Raw genomic sequence first — 21,288 nt, forward strand, 5'->3', positions numbered from 1 at the left:
GGTGGAGGTATCGGGTCGTCCTTCTAGGCTCTACGTTTCATAAGATCGACTCTAGTAGGACAATTACGTGCTGTGGCCATATGACCTTCCTTGTCGCATATGGTGCATTTGGTCGGTCCTGTCATAGGGCATTGGGTTCTCGTGATGTTGAGAGCACCACGGGCAAACCAAGAGACGGTGGCAATATCGCATGGTATGACCATATTGTTGGCATCGCCTACACTGCACCGGGCACCATCCTCTTTGAAGGAAGAGACCCTGAAGCGCACGTGGTCTATAGCGTCAAGTTTTCCGTGATTTTTACATAGTGTTCCGTTATTACTTGTATGAGGTCTGTCTCCTCTTTTTGCCCATTGGGGAGTGTTTTCGTGAGCTGTCTTATCATTTTGTACCCAGGAAGTTTCGCCTGGAGATCAATGGCTACCTCACTCAGATCGGTATCCAAGTCAAAGCAATAGAGGACCCACTTCTTGGTCCTTTTAGTACCTCGGGGGGCGAATGTATGAAATTGTATCATGCCCATCTCGGTCATTAACTGGCTGGCCTGATCGTGGCGTTTCTCTGTTTCTAGATAGAGGCGGGTCTCTTGCCTAGAATTATTGAGCGTCAACTTGTCAATCCCAATAGTGGCGAGGATTGATTTTACCGCATGCTGTGCCATAGCAGGTGTTATGATGATGGGTGGCGGACGTCGCTCATTGGGCAGCTGCTGGTTATCCCGACAACATAGTGGTTACGCAGGACTGGTGATGGGTTTGTAACTGAGACATCCTGGATACAGCGTACGATGTTCGTCTTTGTTTGTAGGCATGCCGGGCCTCTTCTACCTTTTCCCAACCCTCATCTCGAGTTCTATTTGAACCTTTGTTTTCAGCATCTTCATCTTCTTCCTCTTCCATACAGACATCTTGCTCTATTTCCTCCTGGTTCGAGTCAGTCGGAGATTGGGGGGATATTTGTTCCTCGTGGGCTACAGCCTCAGCCATGTTGTTGTCGCACACTCTGTCAGCACTAAGACTAGCAGAACGCACTCTCCTGTTCATCACTGTTTCTCCTGTCTTTAACCGAGCACCGAAGGCAAATTGTCACTTCGCGCACAATCACTAAATATATAAGAACTGACTAACCTGTGTTTCCCGTAGGTCCAGGAGTCTCTTGATGAGTCTGCAACTGAAACGACATCTGGAAAACACAGAAGGACGCTGGAAAAGTATCACATGACAAATGATACTGATTACTCCAGTTTTCCTGGAAGTTGGATAATAACAGGAGAGCTAACCTAAAACCGTGTTATCAACTCGGTTGCAAGGATGAATCTGCTGCTTTATTTCTAGCATTAATCCTACATTTATAGTTTCAGGCCATGTTTACTTATGTGGGTAGGAATTAAGGTCATTATAAGGTGTCATCCTACCTTAACTCTCCCACCAGTTTACGAACAGTCCTCGTAAACTTGATAGAAGAAAAAAGTAAAATACAATCATGGTCCTTGTACAGAACATAGCAACACAACAAAAAAAAAAAAAAGGGAAATATATAAAATTGCAACACATGAATTAAATACTACGCATAAGTTACGCTCTTTACAATTTGAATAATATTAAATAAGCATAAACGAAAATTCTAAGATCACTTCTATCTAAATGCTAAAATAACTAAAAAGACTCGACATCAAAAAGAAAAAAAAGTTGAAAAAGAAACAAAACTTTTCATAGCTGATTTTAACACAGGTTTCTTTATTTCGCATAGTCAATTTCAAATACAAAAAAAAAATACATATCTCTTTTTACATACTATACGGGGGAGGAGGCCCCTCCAGGTCCTGGAGTCAACAAACCCGGAATTTTCAACTGCTCTACGTGAACCGTCCTACGTTTTTTTGGTTCCCGCACACTCTCAATAGTGACAATTATGTTGTCTGAGGACGATCATCCTAAATGGACCCTCATATTGCAGTAGCTCCTCACCCCTACTGGTTCCTATTTTACGATATACTATAGTCCCTAGCCTGAGGTCCCCCATTACGTCCCGCAGATTTTGATTCTGACGTGTCACCCGCCTACATTTCTCTTTCTCAATGCGATCTTGCACCTTTTCCCACAATTTCTTATATTTATATTATGATATCTTCCCCCGTAGTAGCCGTCTCCCTGAAATACTGAAGGCATTAAGGTCATTATCTGGTGTCATCCTACCTTAACTTATTAGTAGTATACTAGCATATAATTTGTATGTAGTCCGTCCGCTGAAAAGGCTAAGTGCAGCTCTAATTGCCAAGATGAAGCGGATGGACTATATACAAATTATATACTAGCTATAATAATCTCATGAGGGAGCATGGTAGATCTATTACCTCAGTATAGAACTGTGGAGAGACTGGATCAACTATAGTGGTTACCGAAACAAAGCGGACGGACTTGCTGAAGAGAAGGAGAGGAGATAGGCCATCATCATGGGTAAGCTTACATAAAATTAACTCTTGTAAGAATACGTTTGGCAATGAACCTATCTATCTCAAGTAGAGTGGACACCTCCAGTGCTAGGACTAGACCTGGGCAAGGCTTTAGATCAAAGACCGAAAAGGTTTTTTTTTTTTTCCAGAACCCCTTTTAATCTGGTCATGGTCTGGTTTTTTCAGGTCATTCACTTTCCTCCTTGTAAATTGATTTTTTTTTTAAAGACATGATGAATAATGAAATTTTTATGTCGAAATAAAATAATGACTTCAGATTCCCAGTATTGAACAAAAAAACTACAAAAACATAACTAAGATACCTTTATTCTTAGATATTTATAACTTAGTTCTCTATAATTTTTTGTATGGTCCAAGTTAGAAATTCTAATGATTGGGTGCTTATCATCTTTGGTTTTTATGACCCCCTTCTTGGTCATTTCTGACTAAAGAGGGGGCCGGGTTATCTAGAGGTGACCAACCTATTATAACAATGGTCAAGTTATGGGACCGCCATGAAATGAAAAATATACACCCCCTTCCACCCTAGGATTTGAACCGACCCGCAGTTCTCATGTTGCTAAAACCTGCTCCTTGGAGACCCTGAGCTACGGACGGTCCGACACCTTCCTGCCTTCATCGCCCAGAAAATTATTTTCACAGTTTAATTTCGCTGCTTTACTTTTATTAACCCACATGTGTCTTATGTTTGTAGTATAATCCAAAATTCCTTCGGAGATTCCTTTTTTTTTTCTTTGGTTCATTCGCAAAAAACTACATCTTCTTTATAATATGTCTATTTGATACATCTTGGCTCTCGATCCCAATACATTCTCCAGATTTTCATTTTCATGTTGTGGATTTCGAAATTATTTATCCTTTCTTTTGACAACAATTCGTTTAGCTGACCTCGCATGTATTCAATTTCCGTTTTGAAAGCAATAAATTTTCTGTCAATTGTTTTAAATTCTTTCGACAGTTATCTTCTTTCATTCAAGTCTTTATATTAAAATACTGTCCACTAACATTAAACCAACCAGCATTCTCAAATGAGGTACCACCTTTTTTTAATTTTTTTTTAATGGCATTTAATTGGTGGTGCACTTAATACAAGATATTTTTTGTCGCTGAATCCAATACTTCCGTCAGATTTTCATCTTCTTGTTGTGGAATTTTAGCTGTTACAGCTATTGTCCCCTTGACTATTTGCGGGTAATTTCCAGCACTGTGAGCCAATGGCTTCCCATAGAAAAATTTAAAACCGGTCTTAGCCGAACGTAAACGAACAGCACCGATGCCCCTTGGGGTCTACTGAGCTACCAGTCCGCTGCCAAACGTAACGGGTTCTGCCACGGTCCTTTAACACATTTATTACCAACACGTACGTCCTCTAAAATCAACAGCGTATGTATCCCAATATTTTATTAAAGACCTAATGTTTAGATGTATTAGGGAAAATGTTCTCAAATTGTTTTCATCATCCAAGTGAAGTCCGTTAAACCAGTCCTCCAGTTTATTTACTTCCATTTTTAAATGGCCATTCGTGGTTAATTGATTTAAAAAAAAAAGATATGATGAATAATGAAGTTTTTATGTTGAATTAAAATTAAGAAGCAAACAGAATACTAAAAGAAATAGAAATTTAAACTGATACGATAGCGAATGCTTGAGAAAGCTACATTATAAAAGGAACCCGAAATAACAACATAGCAATAGTTCGCATTGTAATACTTTCCGATGGTATTAGTGATTTTATATAGTACTGGCAGCAATTCTTTTGCAAAAATTTCATTGTTCAAGACAGAATCGGACTTACAAGTATGGAACAAAAAGTTAACTAAGACACCATTTAATCTTTATAATTTTTGTGTATAGTGCAAGTTATAAATTCTAATGATTGGGTGTACCCATCATCTTTTTTAGCAAATATCCTATTATTTTTAGACGAAACATACCTGTAATTTTTCTCTTTACCCCTTTGTTTTGTAGTCCACAACAATGATTTTGAGTAGAACGTTAAAATATCATAGTACAACAACTTCCCGCCTTTATCGCCCAGAACATCATTTTCACACTTTGATTTCGCTGCATTACTTTTAGAGAACCACATGTTTCTCATGTTTGTTGTAGGAAATAATACTAAAGTTCTTCCCGAGATAAATTTTTTTTTGTTGGTAAGTGTTTGCTGAAAACTATATCATCTTTAGAATATGCCAATTTTATGTCTTTTTCCCCTGATACCAGTACTTTCTTCAGATTTTTATTTTCATGTTGTAAAATAAGCTAGCATCAAAACAATGAGTTGAACAATCGCCGTTAGAGCAATATACACGTCCGCACACCGCGGGCACCCATACAAGACTGAGAAATACTTGAATATAATTTTCTGAAAATTTCAGGAATTTCTGACAAAAGTCAAATTTTCCTTATTAGAAAATTAATATTAAAATTAATGTGGCAGCATATCATATTCACACGCCAATTGTTTATTGAAATAGGTGATCTGTAACACCAATTTGACAATACAAAATCTAAATTTTGAATTAAACTGATTAAATTTTAGCAGGAGAACAATTATTTGTCTACAAATTCTCTGCTATAAAGCAGTGGATTTATCAACAATTAATAAATAACTCCACGTTTCTTTGTCTTATTCGACCAGTAATATGTCTTTAAGTTTGCAACTCTAATTAAGAAAATTTTATTACGTTTTCCTTGTTTAGTTTACAAGGAATAAAGTCTCATCTTCGATTTTAGTGATAGTTAAATTTAATGGATCATTTAAACGTTTTTTGTAAACAATAAGTTTATTTTATTTACCGTTTTTTAACAGATAACTGTGACAAGAAAAATGATTAATGATCATTAGACCCTGCTTTGTGAGTTGAGGTTTGTCTTCAGCAACCCCGATTCAACTGCGGTCTGAATGGATTCACTTTTGTTTTGTGGTAATTCCACTAAATAATAACTCGACCTTCTCAAGTTAGAATATGTTGATTACCTAACGGGAATGAACAAAAGATAAAATACTAACTAATTACCAAATTTTTTTTTTTGGACTAAGGTATTTCGCAAAATGGATAGATGCGTAGTTTGCTGCACATTAAAAATTTGCATAAGATTAAAATACTCTCCTTGCCTATGTGGTAAGGAGAGTAAAAAAAAAAGGTTTATCTGGGCTTTTTTTATATTTACTGTTTATCAGCTCGTTCCATTTTTTTAAATACAGTAAAAGAGTCGAGTTTTCCTAAAAAACAAAGCTTTTTACTGTTAAAACTAGTCAGCCTCAGGCATCTATTAACTATTCCAAGTTAATGTTATTTGTAATTAATTAATTTAAAAAAAATTGTATGCAAATTAATTTTGATGAGAACAGAATAACTTATACAACTCTTACTTTCAACGGCCCTATTAATAGATTAGTCTATTCCTATTTATTAAATTAATTCTTACTTAAATTATTCGGACAACATTTATCATGTTAAAAATTCATAATTTAATGAGAATTGATTTGTATACATTTTTATTTCTATAGGGGTAGATAACTAATGTTAGCGGATCCGACCACTAGCAGAAAGCAGTAACTGGTATCTGTCGCGTTGGCGTATAAGGATTTATTTTTGAAATATTCTAATAATACCTTAAGCAGCCGTTGTATTGTTTCCGGAGCAAGTAATATTTGAGATTTAATATAGATAATCGTTTTTAAAATTAAAGAAATATTGAAAATACAGAAAATGTGAATAGTTGAAAGACCAACTTTAATGTTATTACTCTCAAAGGGAAGTCATTTCAGTTCCGCTGCTGTTATAACTATTGTTCCCTGGACTATTTGTGGATAATCTCCAATACTGTGATTTTTTTTTCCGAACCCTCTAAAACAGAAATAAAAAAGTTAATTAGTAAGTGCATTACTGTGAAAAAGAAAAAGTAATTCGTGTTGTGTCTTACCTTTACTACCTTTGGTATTTTAAGGTTACCTGTTATGTTTAATGTCATTTATGAGCTATCCATTCTAAAAAGGAGCTATTTTAAGTTCGGAGGTGAGGGGCCTCCTACCAATACTGTGAACCAAAGGCACTCCATAGATAAACTTGAACCCGATCCTCGCCGAACGTGAACGAACAGCACCGAGGCCCGTTAGGGTCCTGCTGAGCTGCCAGTCCGCTGCCAAACGTAACGGGTTCTGCCACGGTCCTTTAACACATATATTCTTAACACGTACGTCCTACAAAATCAACAACTCCAAAATCGTCAAAAATCTACTGATCTTCTATGTTTGAAGCCTCGTTTTATTGAGGTGAGACGTTGAGAAAAAATTTAATTTATATGGACGTAGTTTTTTTAAAAATTTTCTTTTCTATTAAAAATAATCATACATATATATTGCTCAAAATTTCGAGAAGTTTTCTAATAGATGTAGTATGTTACTCGACGAACTTTAATCAACCAATTATTTTAAAGAAATTATAACAAATAGGCATTTATAACTTGAAAACCATATTCTTAAATACCTATAAATATATATTACTAAATTTTAAATAAACCATTTCTGAAATCTATATAATTAAAAAACAAAACAAATTAATATATTTTTCGTTGAATAAGGAACGTTAATAATGTCTTTTAATTATTTTTTTCTTCTGTGGATCACGTAAATTAAACCTGTAATACTTATGGCTAAGATTTAAACAAACATGTTTCATAGTAGAGATAAATATATTTGAATCACTGGACCTGAAAATATAATCTAAATTATCACTAAGATATTGTTAGTTATATTTAATGAGTGATATTAAAATTAAATTAAAACGGTTTTGACATTAATTATAATTCATCATATATAAAAAAGCCATATATTGAGAAAAAAAAACTATTGAACTTGGACACATAAAACATTTCAGAACAACTATCCAAAATATTATCCCCGTGTAAAAATTAGATCTAATAAAACATTTTAACTATAAAACTATTCTATTCCATATGTTAAAAGTTAAAATAAAAATTTGAAAAACAAAAAAAACAGACAAACAGTAGGAAGAAAGAAAAAATAATGGAATATTATTACATGTAATATTTGAAATAAATATTGAACAGGTAAATTTTTTTTTTTCAATCACTTTTAGGAATTGGGATAAAAATAGTATAAATTAAAGGAAATAGGTATTCTATAAACTCAACAACATGAATTTTCACTTATTCTTTGATCGTACACCTCAGATATTTCCTTTAATTAAATTTGGAAAACAAATGCTATGGTTTAAGAACCTTATCCTTTCAAAAATATTTTCTATTGTTTAATACCCAATCTATTTTTGGATTTATACCGCTTTTTCCTCACTCTAACAAATATTTTTATTCTCCTGTCTTCCCGAACTCATTCTTCCTAAGGAAATACAGAAACAAGAAAAATATAAATTCATCTTAATTCAAAACTGTGAATTTTATTTGTTCATTTTGCCAGTCAAATAATGAATAAGTGTTATTAAAAAACCAAAAAAATATTAAAATAATACATGTATACTTTCGAATGCTTTATACTTATTTAAATCACAATAATACTGAGTTGTATCGTTTTCAAATTTAAAAAAATTTACTTGATGCAAAAAATATTTATAAAAAATACAAATATACATAGATAAAATATATGTATTTTTAAAAATTTAAATTAAATCATTTTCCTAAATAATATCTAATAATGAAAATGCATTAAATGTTCTTTTTTTATTTGCTTTTCTTTAACATCGCTCCGACAGCAAGGGCCACTAGGGAGCACTGTTCTTTTTAAAGTAGTTAATCATGACAGCTTCAGGTATTTTAATATCTTATCTACTACGATTCCTATGTTTTCTTTGATTAGATTTTTTTTTCTTAGGATTTATAGGATAGGTTAGTGGAACATCTCCTGAACATTTAGAGTTGTGTTATAATCAGCTCAACATATTGGTCTATGCACTCCAAAAAGCAGATGGATATGAGTCACCTTAGTGTGTCCAAATCTTAACCTATTTACTATGGAGAACTACTTGGACGTTATTCTGTTTGGAGGTAGGCAAGTAAAGTTGTATGGTCAGACGAAGGTGGTTAAGTATTAAACTTTCCACCTCTTCGTTCCAACTTTTCTTTACTCTACTTTTAATCTCCTTAGTTTATTCATTTATAAACGTAGATCATAAATTAAATGATAACATAAATGAAATTCACCTTAAAAGTTTATGCTTCTCAATCGGCTATTTCATTTACTCTTATGCTTATGTGTGAAAGGACCCAACACAGTTTTGTTTTTCACCATTTTCTTCTGTCTTCTTAATGGACTGAATAGTTTGGTGTAATTTGTTGATGGTCCATACATTTTGTATTCCTTTATGATAGAAATACAAAGAGTCTGTTGCAATTGCTATTTTTAAAGCATTCAAACGCTTTCAGTATTACTCACGTTACCCAATTCAAATTATTGCTATTTAATTTCCATTTCTTTATATCGATTGGTTTTAAAATACTGCAACCGCCACCTTTATCTAATTCTGACCCATTAGTCAAATTTTGTTTGTGATAGAAATAGTTTTTGATAATTTCTTGATATTTAAAACGAATCATTTCTTGTGGAGTGTTCTTCGGAAGTTGGCCTAATTCTATTTCAGATACTTCATTATTACAAAAGAAACAAAATATGTTGTAAAAGCATAGAATTTTTAAAAACGGATATCTTTTCTTCTAATTAATAAATGTATTTCTTTAAAATAAACAGTGCCTATATCATTAAAACAATAACTAATATCATAATCTAGAGGTTTTGAATATTATTAGATTATTTAAAAATTATATTATTTATAAATTACTTTCAAAAGTTTATTTTTTATAAATTACACTATAATAAGAATACTAAAGATCACTTCTTCCGGGAGGGGCAGATGTACAAACCCAGTCGGGATTTCGGTCACATATGCGACCCCTGACCGTGGGTTAGATAGAGTACCTTAATTGGAAGGTTTGGAGGAATTTGGTCGGTGGAATAAATTTCTAAACCCATTTCGCTATTCAATTGATTGCACTGCTTTCTTAAGCACAGACATTATTTAGAAAGGTCTGTAAATTACTGTAGAATTAGTGTATGTGTCTATTGTTTATGTTAAATGTTTTAATTAGTTCGCTTATATTCAGTCCCTCCAAATAAGATGAATATAAGGAATGCAAACCTTTTTTTAAAAAACTCAAAATGTTTCTATAAATGATATTTTAAAGTCGATTCATTGAATTGAGAAAGGTGATTTTAAATAATATAATTTTGTCATAATAAACACTCAAATAAAATAAGACTGATCAATTTTCTCCTTGAAATAAAAAAAAAGAAGAAAGTGAAGTAAAATTATACTAATTCCATAATTTTACGATTTTATTTTAGTTTAATTGTTTTTAGTATTTTTTTGTTTAACACCTAACCTAAGTATAAAAAGGTTCTTTCCCAATAACAAAAATCCTTAAAATTGATATGAAACATGGCTTCAATATAATACCATAGGTGATATTTTTTTTTTAATTATGTATAACTTTATTTATTTAGAGTTTTACAAACTGTATAAAGGGTGTTTAATGTAAACTTTTAAAAAATATATTTTTCCCTCTAATCCAATACAATAACAGCTCTGCTTAAGCTGTACATTCTTAATATGAGATTTCTATTTGGTTTCATTTTCGAATATTTGTATTCATTTATTTACAGTTCCAATTCCAGTTGAAAAAGAGATCAATCCGCTCGAGGATATAGCTTTATACAAAAAAAAAAAAATCTTAAAATTTCTTTGTTAAATTACAAAAGTTCTCTTTATACTGTAAATTTTTGTATATGATTCTGGCACGCTTGTTTGGTATTTTACAGAAGTAAATGAATACATAATTAACCGTTAATTAATAATTTGATATTCACTAAAGAAACGACCAAAATAAACTAACACTCGACCGTCACACATTTTTCGTGAGGAATATTTCAAGTTTTCTGAGGTATTCCCATTCTGCATTTTGGTTATCAGAAACGTAAATTATATCCTAGAGTAGTATTGATAAATTTTAATAAATGTTGGAAGGAAGGATGTAGTGATGATTTTTTTTTTTTAATATTGTGTAAAACATAATTTTCCTGATAATTTTTATTATTAAGGCTTTCAAAAAATTGTTGTTGTCACCAGAGTTGAGAAGGATGAATCTAGGCAAATAGTTGAGCACTGAATACAAGGGTATCGACAGATTCTCGAACCTTTTTTTTGGAGGAGGGTTAGACACCTCTCCTAGTTAGTGTGCGATGCAGAAAGTTCCCATAAGTTGAAGGAGTGTGATGGAGGGTGGGAAGGTTTCTAAGGAGTGGGGAAGGATTAGTTATGCAGTGGGAGTCTTCTAGCTTTAAGTAGACAAAATGTCGTACAAGGGCGAAAAATATGGGTTTTCATGAAAAAGTTTAATTTTAATACACTAATCTATAAAATGTTTAATTACCATTAAGCGATTCCTCCTTTTTACAGAGTTTACTAACTCAGTTAGCACTGATTTTAAGTTCCCTTTATCTACTTCTTTCTCCTTTCTTCTAATGGCAAAGAAAGTTTTGAGCATAGCTACGAAAATCAGGCCAAACTTTTAAACTTACGGAGATTTGAGGATTCTCTGGATAAAATAATAAGTTTTGGGATTCCCCCGTGGATTGAGATTTCAGTTTAGGACTGAAAGTTTTAATGAAGGAGATAATGGTACAGAAAATAAAAGGAAAAAATATCGAAGGGCAAATTATGAAATGTAAAACTTTGTTATTTATTTTCTGATTTAACACATTAGAACTTATTATCAGATTGTGCCTACTGGGTTGTATATTCGTTCAAACTTAGAGCTATGGCTGTCTTATTATTTTATAGCATATTTACAAACGTGCTGTGGTGCATCAACCAAATTTGTTTTCTTGACATTCTCAATTTGCTGGATAAAGTTTTTAAATTTGGAATTAGTAGTGATGCAAAATACATGGATATTTGGGTCACTGTCTTATCCAGTTGGAATGTTTATATCATGTGTAGTGTAGTAAACTAAGATGTGGCCTTTTATTTTTTAGCTTATTCCCAAAGTTCTGCTTCCATATCTCTGGATAGTGGTGTCGGGGTTGATTCTGGTCTTAGGCGATTTCTCCAGCCTGATATCCACTTTACAGAAGGCCCTCGACAAGGCGTATTCATTATAAGTTAGGAACGGCCGTGCCAGAGAATGAGCCCTGGACACTGACGCAGGTAGAGGAGGTCTAGGTGAGAGAGTCTGAGGCAGAGTGACAGTTCCAGTTGCCGAGATGAAGCGGACGGACTAGAACTGTCAAGATAGGAGCCAGCTTACTAGTTGCCGAGATGAAGCGAACGGACTAGAACTGTCAAGATAGGAGCCAGCTTACTAGTTGCCGAGATGAAGCGGACGGACCAGTAAGCTGATAAGGCTAGGCACAGCTCTAGTTGCCGAGATGAAGCAGACGGAATAGAGCCGGGGAGAGACGGGACATTACACTGGTTGCCGAGATGACGCGGACGGACCAGTGTAACCGTTAAGGATTAGGTTACAATCTTAGTTACCGAGATGAAGCGGACGGACTAAGATTGCTGGAGAGAAGGAGAGGAGATTGGCCATCGTCTTAGGTGTGCGTACTGAAATAACAACTTTAGCGAACATAGATTGGCAATGAACTTCTCTATCTCAAGCAGTGTATACGCCACCTGTGCCATGACTAGACCCAGGAAAGGATGTGGATCTAAGATCAAATTAGGGGGATTTAGAGTCCCTTATTTATAGGCCTAGTCCATGCGGCTGTGACCGAGAAGCGGTCGGTACATGTCTGCTTGAGATAGGTTCGTGCATTGCATTGGTTTCGTTTATTAATCATTCTATTGACATTGTTGTGTTATGCACAGAGATTATTAATGTATAAAAAATACAATATGTCTTTAACAAAAAGAAGTATTAAGTAAATTTGGGAGCTTCGGTGAGGCTCGAGGTGGAGAGCTCTGGAGAGTAGTGATCGCACCGCTTGCTCCCTCTCGCTACAGTGGTATATATTAGTCAATTACAGCGCATAAAATATCCATCAGTAAAACTGTACGCTTCTTGATATGGTTTGTATTATTGTTGTCATGTATTATAATAAAAGTTATTATCTAAACTTTTAATTATTAAATATCGGTTTTCGATATTCAAATTTTAATATCGATATTTTATTATAGTGGGTATAACCTATAAGATAAAATAACAATTTTTTTTTAATATCGATAATTTTTTAACAACCTGAACTAATGGTATTTCATGGAAACTTATCTGTTCCTTCATTGACGAATGACAGTAATCGCAACATGAATAGTCTAATAATGATATATAAAGGCGTATGAGCGCTGCCCAAGATTTTTACTATTAAGAGAGATAACGTTAGTAAATTAGACACTTTCCTTTTATCTATTTCATTCTGTGGTTCAATATTCTTAATTTTTTTTTTAATAATTAAATGAGTAGGAAATAGAATTGAATTTTATTACGTGATTGTTTAAATTAAATTACATAAAAATCTGTAAAGAATACAGTAGATCGTACAATGTGATATTTATTGTTGCATAGTTATATAAAACTTAACTTTAAGCCACAGTAACAATAATGCCCAGCGAACTCGGGCTCATGTTAATGAAGCTTCTAACAAAGGGTGCTGACATGTATAGTTCCAATTAACGTCATCCCTCCACTTCAGTATTGGTCAATTTAAACTTAACATCTTCCCATTTACTTTTTTCCATTTACTTAACACACAAAACTGTTACGATGATGTGCTAATATATCGTGGGTATACTGCTAGTACATATATAGGACTCTTCTTAACCTGCGTCAGTGTTTCAGTACTGATCCCCTATAACCATCGGTATCCAGTCAGTAAGTAATCAGGGCTGATCCCCTCTCACAGTTGATCCCTCTTCTTTCTCACCCATTTGTTAAAATCGCCCTTCTCGGAATATGCTTTGTCGACGTTCGTCTGTGAAGTAGCCTACAGGCTAGTATAACTTTAACCCACAACAACCTCAGCAGTCCTCATAAATCGTAGATTTTTTTTTCCAATGAACTATTGGAAATTACCTATAAATGGTAAAATAACCATTAAAATGGTATACTCAGGGGTAGGTGTGATAACTAAATAACTTTACAAATTATTTGCTATATATTTTGATAACTTCATTTTCCGCAATGCTGCTGGTGGTTCAATCATTTTTACAGTGGCGACATTATAAGTTATTATGTAGGAAATTAATCGATTGAATCATCTTTCTTCTGTGTCACTATTCAGAACAAACGTTTATTTAAACAAAACTTGTAGGTTTTGTTATTCCCTTAATGTAAGTGGTCACGTTTCATTTAAAAAATATATGAAAATATTATAGTTTTGTTTATTCTTACTCTAAGGTCAATAGGAAGAAGGTGCCAGCTAGGTAATATTGCAATTACAAGAATATTGATAAGGATATTCAATTGCCCCTATTTACGCTTTTATTACCTATTTAATATCAGTTTTCTGGTTATTGGTTCAGACACGCACACCCGATACAAACACACACAATAAGAGGGGCTACAATTGGTTCAATGGAAAAAAGTTCTCAGGAAACTATAGTTTTATCTCTTCTTTTCCGATGCCATATCTTTATTAATTTTTTTTAAATCATAAATACCAAAACATGACGGTATTTTTGGTATACTGACGGTATTTCATCTCGGTGAATGAGTTAAACGGAATTTCAAATATGTACAACAAGAAAATTCAGCATAGCAATCACATGTGTTGTTGTTCAGGTTATAACCTACAACCGAAAAAAAATATATAGTTTTGCAGGCCTAATATTTCTCCAGCAGCAGCCGAGGAGGAAACATTGAAGACTACTTCCCTGTTGTTGGTCTGTGCTGGTGGTTTGTGCGTTGCAGTCGATAAGCTCCCAGCTCCTGTGACATCTCTAGTAGAAGCTCTCGTCTGGACATTACAGGTACATCTCATTTATTTAAAGTGCTAAAATGTGATCGGTAAAACTATTAACATCTAAAGATTAATTGTAGTGGTGATTGTGTAGTGAGAAACAATTAACAATTAAGTTTAATTATCTATTAACTTTCTATAAATTATAAACTAAAAGTGTTAGTGATAATTTTCACTCATAAATATGGTAGGCTCTTCGCCTAGTAACCCTTCCGATCAAAGTGACTCATCTGAAGATGAACACATGACAGTCGATAATGAACCAATTACAGCCCCTCTTGAGGACCCACGGCTACTGAAGCAAAATCGATCAGAAAGTGATGGTAACAACAGTGACGGTACATGGACTACAGTGGCGAAAAAACAAGCCTTTAGACGCAGAGAACTACCTGTCTTCTACATTCCTATCTCTGAGAGATACAAGGGTGTCAATCCTTCCCACGATCTGGATGCACAATCTGACACTGTTCCTCGAGCTCCTCTAGCTGCCACTTCAGCACCTAAAAGGCCACCACCAATAATAATATCCCCTACCGTCTCACAGACGTCAGTCAAGGAGATCCTTCTTAGTATAAATGTGAAACAATTTTGGACAAACTCCTCACAGGACCAAACACGAATCTACTTACAAACGGCGACTGACCATAAGGCAACACTTGAGCTGCAAAATCAGCACAAAGAGGTGCAATACCACACATTTGCGCCCCGTGGAACGAAGCGCTCGAGAAAATTTGTCCTCTATGGGTTTGAGGTGGACCATCCCATTGAGGATATAATTGAAAAATTTCGACGTCACCTGCCGGGATTCAAAATGGCCCGCCGGCTCACAAAGATGCATGAAGATGGTCTGAGATATAATACGGATCTGATTCAGGTAATTACTGACCACACGGTCAACCTCACCACCTTTCAATCGATCCCGGTTATCGACTACGTCCGCTACATCTTTAAAGAAGATGGTCCTGCACAGTGTAGAAAGTGCCAGCGGTATGGTCACACCATGGCTTATTGCGGCAGACAGTGTGTGTGCCCACAGTGTGGGGGTCCTCACCTTCTCAACGAATGTTCGGCGAGGGGACCACCTCAATGTGTAGTATGTAATGGTAAGGTTGGCCACACAGCCACATCTAAAGAATGTCCTGTTCGTCAGGAGCTTCTAAAGAAGACCCGGGCCAAGAGAGAACAGGCTCTACAGGCACCAGCAACCACACCAGTGCCACTCAGGATGCCCAGTAAAATAGTCAGGAATGGGTTATCCTACTCAGAATTGATGCCAGGATCGCCGCCAGAGACATCTCATCGGCAACTCCCACCACAGCCTCAGCCTGCCTCGACGACTGCCGGATCTCCCTCCAACAGTTCCATCGTACAACTATGCTCACGCATGGATCAGATGATGAGTATGGTCACCACACTTCTCGACATGATGAGTAGGATATTGGACCGCCAATATGCCTAATCACATGGTTGTGAATTATAACATCAGAGGTCCTTCTTCGAAGCAGGTTGAGATTGATATTCTTTTACAGCGACATAGACCAGCTGTGGTGGCTCTGACGGATACGAAGCTCACTGCCTCGTCATGGATGTATTTGCATGCGTATACCTAATACCGAGAGGACTGTCTACCCGGGGCCCGAGAAGGTGTCATGATCCTGGTCAGAAAGGATATCCCGTCGAGGATTATTCCGACCACCACAACCTGGCAGTCCACCGAGTCCCAACGATGCGGCAATCTTCTCCACCTATCGCCAGCTGGAATCGGCTCTACGCCGCACTAAAGGTAACAAAGCGTCAGAAAGTGTATCCCTTACGTTCTGATGAAGATTCTACCAAGGCAGGGTATGGCGTTCCTCCTGAACATCTACAATTCCTGCCTACGTCTATCGTACTTCCCCACAGCCTGGAAGCAAGCAATAGTGGTGCCACTTCTTAAGCCGGGGAAGAAACGGGACCTACCAGAGCATTATCGTCCGATCAGCCTCCTCCCACACATTAGCAAATCTTTGAGAGGCTGGTCCACTATCTCATGAACCATTGCATAGCTGAGGAAGTCATACCACCGGAACAAACGGGTTTTCAACGGGGTGTCTCATGATCACCATCTCGCAAAGCTCCAGGCGTTCACCATCGAGCAGATGAGGAGAAATCGAGCAACGGCCTTCATTTGCCTAGACTGCAGCCAGGCATTCGATAGCGTCTCACACCCGCTCCTACTCCATAGGCTAGAGAAATACTAGTTTCCTGCCACTCTCTGCCGACTGCTTAGAAATTATCTTACTGGCAGAATGTTCGTAGTACGAGTTGGTGAAGACCTCTCACCTCCAGCCCCCACAAACTGTGGAGTACCTCAGGGATCAGTACTGGGACCGTTGCTCTTTGTAATCTTCACGGCGTCGATTGTTTCCCTAGAACATAAGGAAGCAGTGGTGGCGCCTACGCTGATGACATAGGGGTCTACGCCTCTAGCGCCAGGCCCAAACGGGCTCTCGCCCTTGCCCAGGAAGACTCTGCCACCATAGTTGACGCTCTGAAGAAAGATGGCTTAAGGGTGAACCCTGCTAAGACCGACGCTATAGTCATGTCATTCCAGAAAGGGAAAAAGAGCTGCCTGCTCCAGAGGGCCAAAAACAGAGTTATACGTGAAGAGCTCCAACTCCCCACTGAGCCGGAGTATATAGGCCGGCGGCACATCAAATTCTTTTGCTGTTGGCTGCTGCAACCCACTTTTCAGAGAGATCACCTAACCTTATAATGCCAAAAAACAATCCAAGGTACCCTAAACACCCAGCTATACATATATCATACCTCCTATATGTACGTACCAAATACCCACTAAAATCATTACAGGAGGGTATGAAAAAAAAAGCATAGCAATTACTCACTCTTCTGTGTCATAAATTAAAAATAAAAGATCTAAGTAAAAATTCGGTGCCCCACGTACGAATACTAACCGGAGTACGTAGACGCAAATCCAGAAATAATTATTTGGAGCTTATTTTATTTTTCTTCCACTGCTAAAAGAATTGATAATCCTCAGAGCACGATTTCTGATTTGCTTTTCAGCAACTGGCGCTTTGGTAACTAGGATGAGTATTTCCTCTATTCATGAAAATTTTATCTATTTTAATCCCTTTTAACTAATTTTTATTAGTTTTTCAGTATGCCATGTAATTCTTGCTACGCTCTGAGAATTACATGGGGGACCCTGGAAAGTTTTAATAGAATCTAAGAGGAAATTCAGGTTCAAATAATTATATTTTTTAATTAACTGCTTTTTTAAAAAAATGTATTCAAAATAACAAAAAAATCAGAAAAAATTGTTAGTTTAATATTATAAAATTGATATGAGATTTGAGATAGTCCAGTAGCAAAGTAAATAAAAATAGTTACCCAAAAAATCTTCATAATCATGTTTCGCAAACAAGAAAGTAAACAGAATGTTCAATCACCGCATTCTGAGATGAATTAACATCTGAAGTGATTGAATTTTGTTAGAAAATACTGATTCAGGACTATAATGAAGTGGACTGTATTTAGTGGTTTGAACAAAATGAGACAAGGTTATAATAATGTGCCTCTATTCTGCATGATTTAGACAATTGATAATATAGTTTGACCAAAAAGGTTACGATATTAATATTAGTTAGGTTAGTGAGATTGATTTTGATTATGGAATACATTAAGGAATGATATTACAATTTACTTATGGTTGGCTACTGACATGGAGCTTCTGTAGATTTTGGAGATTATCTCTTGTTCAGTTTTCTCATCCTGTCCCTGTTCCCCGCCTAGCTATGTTGATCAAACTATTCCATCCTGAGTGATTGCTGACTACCAGCAAAATTTAGTTGCTCTAGATAGCCAGTGGGTTCATCCATGGGTTAGTTCTCCCTCATTTGTAGTGGGTGTTCACTGTTTCAAGGGGTACTTATCCTCACACACTGTGGGTACTTAACTTCTTCTTCTTTTCTCCCACGAGATGGCATCATTTTGAGCTGACCTTGAATATATTTTACGGAGCTTCCGTATACACAGAAAATAAATAAAGTGATATTGAACATAAATTAACTCGTTCAGTGTGATTTTTTTTTTCGGTTGGTTATGAATTTATAGATTTTTGGCCGCTTGAACCATCCGTCCTCTCCACGCCTGCATGTCTTGTACTTCCCTATTTGCTGCATGGAGTTCTTCGCATATTTGTCGATTCTGTCTATCCATATGGTTTTTGGGCTCTCACGTGGTCTCTTACCAACTATACTGGCATTCATTGTTGCGTAGAGGATGGATTTCTTCGACCCATATGTCCTACCGATCATAACCGCGTTGCCTTCATATACACATATGACTGACCTGTCTCAGCAAGCAGTTAACTGTTTGTTCTTCACCATGTGTTAAGGCTCTGACTCCAGATTGCTCCTGTAATTGTTTCGAGGACTCTCTGTTTTTTTGTTTTAAAGTTTGTTAAAATTATTCTTTTTTTGTTTGTTCCTACTTTTATTAAATTGATACCTTTAATTTTTATTTTATTAGGTTCTTGATTTGGTTATATTATATCTTTAATAGGACTTTATGATAGTATTTTTGGTTTGATTTTTAATTATGCGATTGAGTTTAGTTTATATATGATTTATGCCTTTTTTTTAGAACTTACTTAATTTATAATAAATCATTTATTTTTTCTGAATCTCTCGATTTTATTTTTTAAGGTAACTTTTAGAGCCAAGTTTGTTCATATATATTATTTATAATCTTCTTTTCAAGTAGTACATTTCATTAACCTAAATTTTGTATGGCCTCTTACCAAATCATCCAGTCCGGTCCATTCTTATTTTATGCCATATTCCAGAATGTTTTTAAGATTAAGAATGAAAATTAAGCATATTAAAAGTTAGCTTAGAGAATATTGTAATTTCTCTGTTTGATCAGACTAAAATCAATCTATGCTAGAAATAATGGAAAATATATACCTTTTTTTTAGACGTAAAATTCTAACTCTACAGAAGGGATGTCTAATATAGATAGGACAAAAATTGACAGGACTTGAGTTATAGATCTCACAAAATCTGTGTCAATTAGCGTTTAATCACTACTGACCTTCAAAATATTGACTTGTGTCTGCCATTTAATTTGTTTATGTGTTAAACTTTAATTAACTTTAATAAAACTTTGCCGTATTTCTCCTTTGAATAAGCAGTAAGTTTGAATATTTCTATGTTTATTCTTCGATAGGAAATGGGTTACAATTTGAACCAATCAGGGAGTGACAAAACAAATGTGTTTCACTGCCTTTGAGTGAGCACAAGTGGTTGTGTAATATTTAGATTTGAAATGTCAGGTATAACTTTTAATCGGAAGAATTTAAATTTAGAACAGGCCCTTCTCTGATATAAACGTTTTAAAGTTACGTGGATAGAATTTCATGTTAGAGTTGGTAAAAATTGTTGTTTTTGTACAGTTGAATTCGACATCAATTTAACGCAAAAAAGTCCTCTTATTTTTCATGTAAATAAGCTCTCGCTAGGAAGTCCAGTCCGCTTCCACTAGAATATAGAATTCCTAAACTTGTATTTTTTACTGTTTGTAGTGGTACCTACAACATATCGAAAAGTTCTTACTATCTGACTTTTTGTGTGGCATAACATTTAAATCGACGACACCTTTTATTTTAAAAACAGACAAATTCAGTTAAATCCCGACAAATAAAATCTTTGGGAAAATTTAAAATTGTTTCGAAGAACATTGTTTTTCGTGATAACATGAACCTTTACTGACTGTAGATTTTTTGGAAATAAAATAATAAAAATTAAATTTAGACTGAGTATGTATATACACACGACAAAACAAAATTAATCATTCGAAGCCTCATACTTTAATAATAACAATATACGATATAAGAGGCTGTAGCTGCTGTAGTGCACATCCCGTTTTCATTGAAAATCTTTTAAAATTATTTTCACCTCTTAGACAGAATTGCATACAACGATATCACAGATCTGTTGCTTGAACTTCTCAACCTTTCTGCTCCATATTTTATGTATCTGAATACAGACGAAGGGAGAAAGACCTTATAGAATATTATATTGATGACTTTTCCCCCATACTTTCTCATCTTTCTGCAGCCAAGCACAAAAAACTTGGACTTCCAATAATATCTGCTTAGTATCATGTGCATTTCCCATAATCCCTCAGTCTTTCTATGCGATCTTTTTGGTCGAGATCATTTGCTGCTTAACCAAAACCAAATACCAATCTAACTCATAGGGTAGGTTCCTTAATGGTCATCTGAGTGGCGCACCGCCTTCACAAGGAGGCACAAATATTTAAAACAAACAGTTCAAATCGTTTTCATTGGGCAATCACAATAATTATCACAAAGCTACAACCAAAACGCCATGAGTAATTAATAAAGCGAGAAGGAATTATTTGGCTCGATTTGTTTCTTCCATTTCAGTTGCCGTTTCAACGAAAATAATTTGGGATAAAATAGCGGTTACCAAAGTGCTATCGAGAAAGGAGAAAGTTCTATAGCCTTGGCTAGTAGACGACTTACGGAGACGGAGTCCCGTTACAGTGCTTTGGAACGAGGGTTGTTGGGGATTGTGTGGGCAGTGGACCACTTTCAACTCTACTTTTTTGGAAGAAGATATCGGGTCCACACTGACCAGTGTTCAGTCGTCGAGAATCTGAAGGAATCATTGCTACGGATCACTCGCCAGAAGGAGTTTTGGGTCAGTATTATATGAATATTTCATATAAGCTAGGAAAAGTATGCAATGGAGGAAGACCGAGGAGGGCCGTCTAGTAGTATCAGAGAGTT

The 21,288-nt window shown here is 35.5% G+C and overlaps 1 long non-coding RNA gene across 1 annotated transcript in view; it reads left to right on the forward strand.

Annotated features, from left to right (window-relative positions):
* The first annotated feature begins 14,304 nt into the window (after nt 1–14,304).
* LOC136795513 (uncharacterized) overlaps nt 14,305–21,288 on the forward strand; it is a 15,610-nt gene continuing 8,626 nt past the window's right edge. Inside the window, exon 1 of the long non-coding RNA XR_010843136.1 lies at nt 14,305–14,478. This is a non-coding gene — a long non-coding RNA (uncharacterized lncRNA). The remainder of the gene's footprint in view (nt 14,479–21,288) is intronic.

Source organism: Halyomorpha halys, unplaced genomic scaffold (assembly GCF_000696795.3).
Source record: "Halyomorpha halys isolate HHAL.00 unplaced genomic scaffold, Hhal_1.1 Scaffold316.1, whole genome shotgun sequence".
Lineage (NCBI taxonomy): Eukaryota > Metazoa > Arthropoda > Insecta > Hemiptera > Pentatomidae > Halyomorpha > Halyomorpha halys.